The sequence below is a fragment of the Erythrolamprus reginae genome, chromosome 1, assembly GCF_031021105.1.
Source record: "Erythrolamprus reginae isolate rEryReg1 chromosome 1, rEryReg1.hap1, whole genome shotgun sequence".
NCBI lineage: Eukaryota > Metazoa > Chordata > Lepidosauria > Squamata > Dipsadidae > Erythrolamprus > Erythrolamprus reginae.
In genome coordinates this window covers 243668854-243680984 of record NC_091950.1, presented here as the reverse complement: position 1 = coordinate 243680984, position 12131 = coordinate 243668854, and the positions used below count along the sequence as shown (strand labels likewise).

General features: G+C 39.2%; 1 long non-coding RNA gene across 3 annotated transcripts; it reads left to right on the top strand.

Moving 5' to 3' along the window:
- Positions 1-1270: 1270 nt before the first annotated feature.
- On the top strand, positions 1271-11082 carry LOC139160406 (uncharacterized). 3 transcript variants are annotated; one of them, XR_011557936.1, is made up of 4 exons: positions 1271-1453; positions 1901-1957; positions 5359-5678; positions 10614-11082. It is a non-coding gene; the product is annotated as an uncharacterized lncRNA (long non-coding RNA). The 3 variants fall into 3 exon arrangements; XR_011557937.1 differs by lacking the exon at positions 5359-5678 and having other exon boundaries at positions 10610-11082; XR_011557935.1 differs by lacking the exon at positions 10614-11082 and having other exon boundaries at positions 5359-6102.
- The last annotated feature ends 1049 nt before the right edge of the window (positions 11083-12131 follow it).

Below are 12131 nucleotides of genomic sequence, written 5' to 3'. Positions count from 1 at the left end.
TACCGCACGAATCCCAGCGACCGGTTAGGTCCCACAGAGTTGGCCTTCTCCAGGTCCCGTCAACTAAACAATGTCGTCTGGCGGGCCCCAGGGGAAGAGCCTTCTCTGTGGTGGCCCTGGCCCTCTGGAATCAACTCCCCCCGGAGGTTAGAACTGCTTCCACCCTCCTTGTCTTCTGTAAACTACTCAAGACCCACCTATACCGCCAGGCATGGGGGATTTGAGACGTCTTTCCCCCAGGCTCCTTATAATTTATGTTTGGTATGTATGTGTTGTCTGGTTTTAATATGATAGGGTTTTAATTATTTCTTTTAATATTAGATTTGTGCCACTATAATATTGTTTTTATTATTGTTGTGAGCCACCCCAAGTCTTCGGAGTAGGGCGGCATACAAATCTAATAAATTATATTATTATTATTATTATTATTATTATTATTATTATTATTATTATCCTGGAAAACTAGCAGAGCCGTCCCTGGCTTGGAATCTTCCAAATAGATCAACCAAACCCAAAATTGTCAGGAATGACTATTGTTGGCCAAGTAATTTGGGCAGTTGAATTCCACACATCTGGAGGATACCTAAATTGGGGAGAGCTGTCCCAAAAATTGTAATTTAAAGGCATTGTTCAGTTTGTCCATGGTGGGTCAGTAGAAGAGAAGGAGAGAGAGAAATCAGAGCAAATACAACTTTGGGATTTTGTAGTGGTCTCCCATCGCAACCCTCTTCAGTCCTGACTACTTAACTTTGAGCCCAGACAAGGTTGGCTTGGTGCTGCTACCTATAGAGAAATCATAATGAGCATTTGGAGAGGGGCGGCATACAAATCTAATTAAATAAAAATAATAAATAAATTATACTCTTCAGAGAAATCAGGATTGCACATTTCATCAAGATAAATACAGTACATTTTATTTATTATAGGATTTCTTCCCTACTTTTATGATTAGACTCAAATTAAATCAGGATGCAATTTATTAAAAATAGGAAGTTCCACAGGAATTACACAGTTTAAGGGTTTAGTAAAGTTCTAATTAAGCATGTTGAAAACTTTAACTAAACTTTCCAAAGGGAGTCAGTAGTGTCAGGCCAGGAAAATACAGCACAAATGACTGAAACCTGAGTGAACATAGATATAGTATATTTTCACACTGCTTCTGAACGTGTGCTCTCTCTCTCTCTCTCTCACACACACACACACACAAAACCTATTCATTCCCCTCTTGTTTATTTACACCCAGTTGGATGAGTCCCAGATTGTGCCTTGTTTCTTGGTGACAACTTCAGGGAGACGTGCCTGCTAGCAAGCAAGAGGCATGGTTCCAAAGTCTTCCCTGAGAAACTACAAGCAGCAGCTTGCCGAGCCTGAAGTTAGAAGGCTAGTCTGCAAAGGATCAAAACGAAGGAGCCACGGTGGCTAGGCTGTGCAAGAAAAAGGCAGACGAGAAGTGGTGAGAAGCAGTCAGAAGCTGCCACCGTGTTAATTTTCTGCCCAAGGTTTGCAGGGCTGCCAGACTCTCTGGCTGCTTGCTTTGCTCAAGCAAGGAACTTTGCTTTATCTGTCTAAAGGTCTTTTCTCATGATTTTGCTTCCCTGGGAGTGGCAGCGGGGCCCTGCCTTTTTACTGGCAGGCTTCTTTTCAGATCTCATAGCATAAAGCCGAGGAAACCAGGTGGACCTTTTTGTGTGGCTGAATTACAGTCTCAGCCACGGTATCCAGCCTGGACAGTGGTGAGGGATGCTGGGAGTTGTAGTTCAGTCACACAGTGTCTTTTGGCAGAGAGTGTAGAAGCAAGGAGTAACTGCCTAAATTTAGAGAACATGCTTAGATCAAAACAAAGTGATGCTTCCATGTACTTTTGAGAATTCAAAGGCTAATTGCTGGTTATTTTTTTCAGTGGGAAAAAAAAAGTGAAGGAAAAGTGAGTGAGGTGGAGCAGCTGTTGAAAGCCCAGGTAGGAGAACAGTTACATTATCCCAAACAGGTAAAACCGTTAATTTTTGTTCCTGCAGTGTCCTTGGTTTGCTTCTTCTCTGTAGAGAAAAGAATGAAAAAACAACAGAGGAACCACTTAAAAAAGCTAAATAGAATAATATTATTGGTTTTATACGGGCCAGCTAAAATTGAGGAAAAAGGTCTGGGAAAGGAAGAGTCAGATTGCTAGTTTAAGGGCCATACGCTAAATTTGCCTTTGGCAATGTTGTCTGAAACTATGGGGAGTTGAAGTTTGGGAAGGTTGACATAGAATATATGGAAACAACAACAACTACTGAGGTTTATTCCTGTGATTCATAGGCTTCTTTCCAGATAATCAGCCAATTCAGCATCAATAACCTTGAATAAAAAGTCAATTCTTTAGTCATCTTACCAAAGACTTGAGAATAATATTAATACTACTCATGAGGAAATTATTAATTACAGATGCAAATCCTTTGTGAAATTCCTTTGATGAATTTAGGAAAGTACCATCCATAACATTTATCCTCCATGGGAAGGATTTCAAACCCTGGAGGAGGTTGTAGGGAAATGGCACAGTGAAAAAAGAAACAATGAACCAAAGAGCCCTTCCCAGATAGACTACCTGAAAAATTTGGATTTCGATTTCCATAATCCCCAGTCTAGAGATTAGAGAAATTAGTCCAGTATTTCTACTGGATGCTAATGTTGGGACCAGCTGGAAAAAGAGAAGTGTATGGCTTATTATGATCAGTAGATGTCACTCTATCTACACCAACAGTCAAGATTGTCTGAGTGGCCAGTACCTTAAGGCAAATGGACAAGATTTGGGGGAAATGGAAGATTCACTCATGTACTTCCTACAAATTCATGACTCAGTGTTCACTCACAGCTGAACATACGCAAGCACTACCTGATTCTGTGGTTTCTACTCCTAACCCCCAAACCTTTAACCTTCAACTATCTACAATCAACCTCTCCCCCTTTCTAAGAGGTCTGTAAGGGGCGTGCATAAGCGCACCATTGTGCCTACCGTCCCTGTCCTATTGTCTTCTTTTGTTACTTTTTATCATTACTTATCTAATGTTTAATATGTACAAATTATCACCTTATAATTGTTTGACAAAAAAATAAATAAAAATAAAATAAAGATTCCACTTAATTTTGGGTAAATAAATTCATTCTAAAGGCACATTGCATATGCACTGTACCTTGCTGTTGAGTGGATAAGGGATGAATCAAATAAGAAAGCAGTAGTATTTCTAGCCTGCAGAGTCTAGTCTCACATCCTCACCACATCACTTCCTTAATTTAGCTTGTATAAATGAGATAAGATATGTAAACATTTACAGCATATTGATTCATTCAATTTACTCAGAACTGCAGATAGTTACAATATGGTTTATTGATCTCGTTCAAGAGCTGATGCCAAAGATTTACAATTCAGAGAACCACAAAATGTTTTCCACTTTATTCTTCAACCTGAAGAAAGTTTGCTACGGAAATGTTACACATGTTTATACAGTATAACATTTCCGTAGCAAACTTTCTTCAGAAGTACTTAGCAGCAGACATTCATTGGATCAAATTGGTTTGATATGGGCGACACATGGCTTTAGAATAAATTTTGCAGTAAATATGTTTTGTCATTCATTTATTTCTTATCAGTCCTTTTAATGTTAAGACACTTGCTGACTATTGCAAAATATGAAGTGATATATTGTTTAAAATGTGAATATTGATTACATGCCATTAGTCAGGGTTGGATCCCAGCGATGAGATAGATTTTCTCTATGGTGATTGTTGTTATGGGAAAAATAGAAGAACAGAGGAGTTTATTATACATGATGTATGTATGTATGTATGTATGTATGTATGCATGCATGCATGCATGCATACATACATACATACATACATACATACATATATATATATATATGTATATATTTGTTTTCGTAGATTTTCATGGGTATATGTATGTAGATTGTTCTGAGTTCGGGTTTTGCCCCGAGGAATCTATGAAATCCCTTGCAAAACATGTGCAGCCACATACATTGGACAAACCAATCAAAGAATGAGCGCACACATTGCAGAACATAAGAATGCAGTTAAAAAAGAAGAAAAGACTTCCTCCCTTGTCCAGCACATTAAAAAAACAGGGCACGAAATTGACTTTGAAAAAACTAAATTACTTTCCAAAACAGAAAATTTATATAGAAGAATTACTTTGGAAGCTATAGAGATTGAGAAACACCCCCTCTCCATGAACAAAAGGGATGATACGTCCCGCCTACCAGAGATTGGAAACCAGCCTTAAACAAAAAAACATTTCATAATAATCACCATGTCAATCCTTCAAGTAATTATGATTCCACCAACCAATCAAATCACTAAAACATAGTCACCCAATCTATTTGCTACATTCAAACCAAATCTCCACCCCTAACACTATATATAAGGAAGAAATGGCAGTTGCAAACATTCCATATTTACTACCCCCTGTCAAGGCGCTAAACAGCTTGCAGGTTGTTTTCATTGCTACTGTCTAAAGTGGGAAAATTTAAGACAGGTTATTTTGCCCTGAGGGAGAATTCTGGATTGATTGCTTTGATGATTCTTTTGATTTCTTGATTGTGCATGATAACTCAATATTTTTCCCCCACACCAAATTTCAAATAGATCAATATTCTTTTCATTTTACCCATGTCAGAAGGATGGAAGGCTGAGTCAACCATGACCTGGTCAAGATCAAACTTCTGGCGGTGAGCAGAGTTTGCCTGCAATACTGCATTCTAACTACTACACCACCACCGCTCCTGGTGGCTCAGGATATGGTGGGAAATATGTGCCAAACCATTACAGGGGAAGGGATCAGTACAGGAAATGGCATTAAATCTATGTAAAACTACCAGCAATGATTGAATGCTCCACTATTAAAATAGCAGCCCTCCTGCAAGAGGAGCTGTGTAAGAACATTAGTCAGGTGAACACAAATACAATGCAGTAACCCAAGACACCAAAAAAAAAGAAAAAAAAAAAGGACATAGACCACCTATTCCCCAGCATCTTCCAGTAAAATGGATACCCATGCAACTTTATTAAAAAAAACCCACTTAACCTTCTCTAGGCAGAAATGACTTTCATATATGCTTATCCTGAATGGGAATATGGGTTTCTACTCTGAATGAGCTAAGATTAATGGGGGTCTGTTGAAGGTGATGGCCACCATTCTATGGAATAGTGTGCTGGTCAAATCAGCAATCATTGTGGCTTTACTTTGGAAGGTGACCAAAATGGAGTTATTATTAAGAAGGACTTTGAAGCCCTTTGAGGTTGCTTGATTAAGTTAGTTGGCACTAATTGATATTAAAGAATGACCTAGTCTTATTTTTTTTACAGCACTTGTGATTTGTTTCATCTCATCCGTAGTGTACTTTGCTTTGACTTTTCTGAACAGTCAAGAGATCTTGAGATTGTGTTGGGCATAGAAACATGAAGAAATAAGCGTGTTCTTGGAAACCTGGAAAAGCAGCAGAGAGGAGAGTGTTGCCTGCCCACCAGCTTTTTGCTCATTGCTTTTGTCAGTTGTAGAAGAAAAGCAATTACTGAGACGTTCAATGCCATTTCTTTCCGATCGTTGCCAGTTATACAACAGGTGGTCTAAAGGGAAGAATAACCTCTCATTCGATGAAGCATTTGCGTTCTCTGGGAAAAGGAAAGTATTTGGCATGTCTTCTATTAGTCTGCTGAAGAGAAGGATAACTTTAATCCCTCCCAATATTTCTTATTGAATGAGGAAGAAGATAGGCAGTTGTGTCTTATTCCTAACTTGTCATCAGATAAAATGACTTCTCTGGCTAATCTTATTTTACAGAGGTTGAGATCAGCAGTGAAATCTACTTACCTTTCCTGCTGGTTCAGAAGCGCAAGCAAGCACCACTGTCACATGTGCTTTTTCACCTTCTGCGCATATGCAGAAGACTTTGGGCATACATGGAGCATTTACAAAAAGAAAATGGCGACATCTTGTTGAGTGGGCGGAGCCTCACACTGCCGCTGCTACTGGTTCTCCGAACCATTAGTGGCTGGTGCTACCAGTATGCCCAATCTAGGCCAAGCCAGTAGCATATCACCCCAGTTGAAATGGATCTTGAGAATCTTTAATTTTTGTAGATTGTCATTTTTGTTTGTAATAGTACATTATTTTATTACCTCTTTCTTTTATTACCTCTTGAGTGTTGTTTTCATTCATTGACCTTCTCAGAGGGTTTTTTTGAGTTACGCAGGTTATAAAATGATAAAATAACCAACGAATAAATAGATCACCGAAATAAACATAATAAGCCTGCATTTCCTTTACCATTTGTAAACGTAAGGTTTCTCTCCATTAGGCTTCAATTGGAAGCAATCAGCATAAAGTTAAATCTGGTTTAAAATTAGGCTCTCCGAAAAGCTGTGTGTGTTTCTAAAGTGAACTTTCAGTTTGCGAACTAGACTAGATATATTTAAAGTTCCAGCTGGTATATTTTAATCTGAGTATCTTTGTCTTTGACCACAATCATAGGCTGGAGGGGAAGAGGAGGCCAGGACCAACTGCACAGCTCTGCACATCTAGGCCCTCAGCAGTCGGGTTTCAGGCCCGGCTACAGCACGGAAATTGCTTTGGTTGCGTTGATGGATGATCTCTGGCGGGCCCGGGACAGGGGTTTATCCTCTGTCCTGGTGCTTCTTGACCTCTCAGCGGCTTTCGATACCATCAACCATGGTATCCTTCTGCACCGGCTGGAGGGGTTGGGGGTTGGAGGCACTGACTTGCAGTGGTTCTCCTCCTACCTCTCCGGTCGGTCGCAGTCGGTGTTAGTGGGGGATCAGAGGTCGACCTCTAGGTCTCTCCCTTGTGGGGTGCCTCAGGGGTCGGTCCTCTCCCCCCTACTATTTAATATCTACATGAAACCGCTGGGTGAGATCATCCAAAGGCATGGGGTGAGGTATCATCAGTACGCTGATGATACCCAGTTGTACATCTCCACCCCATGTCCAGTCAACAAAGCAGTGGAAGTGATGTGCCGGTGCCTGGAGGCTGTTAGGGTCTGGATGGGTGTCAACAGACTCAAACTCAACCCTGATAAGACGGAGTGGCTGTGGGTTTTGCCCCCCAAGGACAATCTCACCTGTCTGTCCATTACCCTGGGGGGGGGGGAATTACTGACCCCCTCAGAGAGGGTCCGCAACTTGGGCGTACTCCTCGATCCACAGCTTACACTAGAGAAACATCTTTCAGCTGTGGCGAGGGGGGTGTTTGCCCAGGTTCACCTGGTGCACCAGTTGCGGCCCTATCTGGACCAGGAGTCACTGCTCACAGTCACTCATGCCCTCATCACCTCGAGGTTTGACTACTGTAATGCACTCTACATGGGCTACCTTTGAAAAGTGTTCGGAAACTTCGGATTGTGCAGAATGCAGCTGCGAGAGCAATCATGGGCTTCCCTAGGTATGCCCATGTTACATCAACACTCCGCAGTCTGCATTGGTTGCCGATCAGTTTCCGGTCACAATTCAAAGTGTTGGTTATGACCTATAAAGCCCTTCATGGCATCGGACCAGAATATCTCTGGGACCGCCTTCTGCCGCACGAATCCCAGCGACCAGTTAGGTCCCACAGAGTTGGCCTTCTCCGGGTCCCATCAACTAAACAATGTCACTTGGCGGGACCCAGGGGAAGAGCCTTCTCTGTGGCGGCCCCGACCCGCTGGAACCAGCTCCCCCCCGAGATTAGGATTGCTCCCACCCTCCTTGCCTTTTGTAAACTTCTTAAAACCCACCTTTGCCATCAGGCATGGGGGAACTGAGACATCTCCCTCTGGCCTATATAATTTATGCATGGTATGTTTGTGTGTATGTTTTTAAATAAGGGGTTTTTAGAGACTTTTTAATATTAGATTTGTGATATATTGTTTGTATTATTGTTGTGAGCCGCCCCGAGTCTGCAGAGAGGGACGGCATACAAATCTAATAAATAATAATAATAATAATAATTAGCAAGGAGAACATGGAGGAGGACTACTTGGCAGGGGTCTTGTCCTAGGACACAGAACTGAACAATTTGTGTGTATTATTATTATTATTATTATTATTATTATTATTATTATTATTATTTATCAGATTTGTATGCCACCCCTCTCCGTGTATGGGTATGTGCACCAGAGTTTGTAAAAGCGCAAGCATCTGCAGGGGGGCAAGCAGAGGCAGTTGACAAAATGTGTATCATCAATGCATGATTCAAATCCTGTGACTTATATACTGGCATCCAGCATCAGGGCACAGATAGAGAAGACCAGTATACATGATAACATGATCCCTCAAGGCACATTTTGCAGTAGCCAGGCTTTTTGGTTAATTACCACGACAAACTGACATCCCTAGAAAGACACATTGGATCCCAAAACAGCCCAAATCTCTCCACAGTAAGGGGAAATCATAAGATTACCCATATATACTCTAGACAGCTATTATTATTTTTTGTGAGCACACAGCAGGAATTGAGTTTCTGTGGTTGGCATGTAATAAACTGGGAAGCACGGGATACCATCCTGCTTATAGCTGTTAAACTCTTAATCACTTTGGATTTATTTGTTTTAAAAAAAAATTAAGAACCTTTAGATCAGCAAGTGTTATTGAAATCACCTGATGAATTTTTCCCCAACTTTACAAGTTTAAAGAATTGTAACAATTTTTAATGTGCAACAAAAGGATGATTAATATTTGGCTTTAGAAAATTTTAAACTGATTAAGGCTCAGATGGAACTTGATTTAAAACTGCAGTTAATTGAAAGAATCCTTTCCTGTGAAGAATTAGGTAAATCTGTCAAATGTAGCTGATAAGATGATTTTGAAAATTGGATATTAGAAGGCACTAGATGGATATTTTTTTAAAAAAGATTTTTCGTAAGTGGGTGCAGGAAGTTTAAAAGCCATCCATCCATCCATCCATCCATCCATCCATCCATCCATCCATCCATCCATTTCTATAGCTGCCCATCTCAATCAATGACTTTGGGTACCTTATGATTTAAAAAATATATTACAATTTAAAACAAAAAAACCCCAAGGAAAACATCCAAAATAAATATACACAGCAGCCAAGATACTTGGCCAGTTAGCAATAAAACCCAAAAACAGCCCCCTTCACACATTCAGCACTCCAGGCTCAGAAAAATTGCCAGGTTTTGAGAACCTTTTAAAAGGCTAACAAAGTTACATTTCTGTGTGGGTACATTTTTCTTTAGCAACCTTATGGAAATAATTTAGCATAACTCATTTTTTTTTGGGGGGGGGGTGTATTATTTTGAGCTTTCCCATCTGATCCACAGCCCTAAGATTTGCTAGTGGATTTCCATCCAAGCATCAGGCCTGTTTAGCTTTTCAGATATCCATCAGATTTGGAGAAGTGATGCCACCTTCTGTGGTTGCCTGGGGCAACAGGATACTCATAACTGCATATGCTGACATACTTATCTGGTGGGGAGAGATGGATGCATAACACCATTCTGTCCAGCAACAAATGTATCTATCTATCAGTAGGACCCAAAACTGTCTTGACAGCTATAGTTGATTAGAGACCGAAAAAAGAAAAAAGCCACCAATCCCAACCCCCACCAGAGAGAGAGTGCTTTGGGTTTATTAAAATTCCAGATGATATACAAATAAACTGGCAATCAAATGCTGTACTAGTAAATGGCTTCTGAAAAGTTGTCAATTCCTGCATTACAACATATATACAGTCCCCTCATTGTATTCTTTTATGCACGAAGGTGATCTGTACACAGAAATCTGCTTCTGTATGTACTGGATAAAAAGATTATGCACACAGTGTAATTTCAATTTTTAAGGCTAATTGCAGTTTAATTTTAAAGAGAAAACTCTGCCTTTAAGTACATAAGAGCAAGCCAATGGATTTTATCAATGAGAAATGTAAAGGATTTGGAGTCCGGATGCCCTACGTTTGCTATGATATTCAGTACAAACATTTCCAGACATTGCTTCCTAGTTTGGCACTCCCTTTCCACTTGAAAGTAACCAAAGGATGAATGTTTTCCTGGATTAAAAACAGCTCTCATTATTTAAGATGGCAGTTAGTGGCTAGGGACAGGGCAAAATCTTATTTTAGCAACGTAAATCTCACCATGCAAAAGTCTCGCCTCTCTTCTCCTCTGTCTTCCTCCCTCCCCTCTCCCTTCTGTCATCATGTCCATCTCTGTTATTAGAAGAAAATCAGACTTTCCATCTGATCAGGCTGCCTTGCTAATGTTTAGTAATAAGGGACTGAAGACTTGACAATCATTTCCTTAGTTTTAAAAGACCTGAGTGCAAATGCATTTATGCATGTGTGCACAGATACCACACATGTATTGGGCTTCAGATAAATATTCTAAGCAGAAAGTCAAACCCACCATGGACAACTATATTTACATTATTGTGAACACACAGACTTTCTTTCAAAGGCCAAATTTTCCACCTATTCTCCAAAGTGTGTTATTAATTTTCATGGCATGTATCATAGCAGAATGATTGCATTTCTGAGCTGGGTTTCTTTCAACATGATCTAGTCTCTGCTTTCGAAACCACTTGTTTTTATATCTATTACATATAGGAAGCACTGAAGTCAACAAAAGAGGAACTCGGATAGACGGCTCGTGTCAAAGAAAGATTGCCAACTGCAAAATATGGATATAATTTTATAACATTATTTTATAATTAAAGTAATAAGTGGGGTTTCCTGCTATTGTTTAAAGATGTGTCGTGATACATTTAAATCATTGATAAAAATATAAGAAAATGCTACTAAGTATGATGTTGGCAGCAAAGCTGGTACCGAGAGGAAAGAGCAGGCGAAGGACATGTGCAAACAATTTCGTGGGAATAGTTCTGTTTATGGCATGTAGATTCTGTTTTAGGAACTCTAACCACTTAGAAAGTATTTTCATTCATGCCAGAATGAGGTTTTGCTTGTTTGTTATTGAACATCTTATGTGGAGAGAATTTTTTTTTTTAAAAAGAACTGGCAAAGAAATGTAGTATGTTGGTTTGGTGTGTGAAATAAATATTTTAACTGAATTTTGAAGAATTCTTTAAAAACATGTAGAAATGAATGCAGTTTGTGTGCATGTGTACATGTAGACAAAATAGGTATACAGTATTATATATATGCATATATTTTTATCTGTGATGTATAAATATATATCCTTATATACTATGCAACTGAAGATAATGGCCAATATTCAAGGAGTCAATGAATTCCATGGTATTATTCCTTGTTAAATGCAGTCCCACACTTTATTTTGGACATTAATACATCACAGAGGGTCCAGAGGTATTTTACAAGAAGAGTACTCAACTCCTCTGCTCGCAATAAAATTCCTTATTCTAGTAGATTTGAAATTTTAGGCCTGGATAACCTTGAACTGCTCCGTCTATATTCCGACCTAAGCTTAGTACACAAGATCATCTATCATGTAGAACTTTGTTTTATGAAGTGGGTGATATATTATGAATAGTTTATTTTACTAAAGATATATATATATATATATATATATATATATATATATATATATATATATATATATATGTAGATTGTTCTGAGTTCGGGTTTTGCCCTGTGTAATGTTTTGCATGTCTATGCGACGTTTCGGCGAAATCACATTCACCATCATCAGGCTGGAGTTCCAATCTTTGTGTTTTTGCAAATGAATATTAGCAACTGACATTTCTTCTTAGCATGTAGTGTGGGGGTGGAGATTTGCTTTGAATGTAGCAAATAGATTGGGTGACTATGCTTCAGTGATCTGATTGGTTGGTGTAATCATGGTTATTAGAAGGAATGGCATGAAGATTATGAAGTGTTTTCTTTAAGGCTGATTTCCAAATATAAAATTCTAAAATCATAATAATTAAAGGATTGACATATTGATTATAATGAAGTGTTTATTTTGTTTAAGGCTGGTTTCCAAATCTCTGGCAGGCGCGAGGTATCATCCCTTTTATTTAAACAAAAGGATCTCTTTTCAATTTCGATAGCTTCTAGAGAGATTCTTCTATATAAATTCTCTGTTTTGTGGAGTAATTTAGTTTTTTCAAAGTCAATTTCGTGCCCTGTTCTTTTAATGTGCTGGACA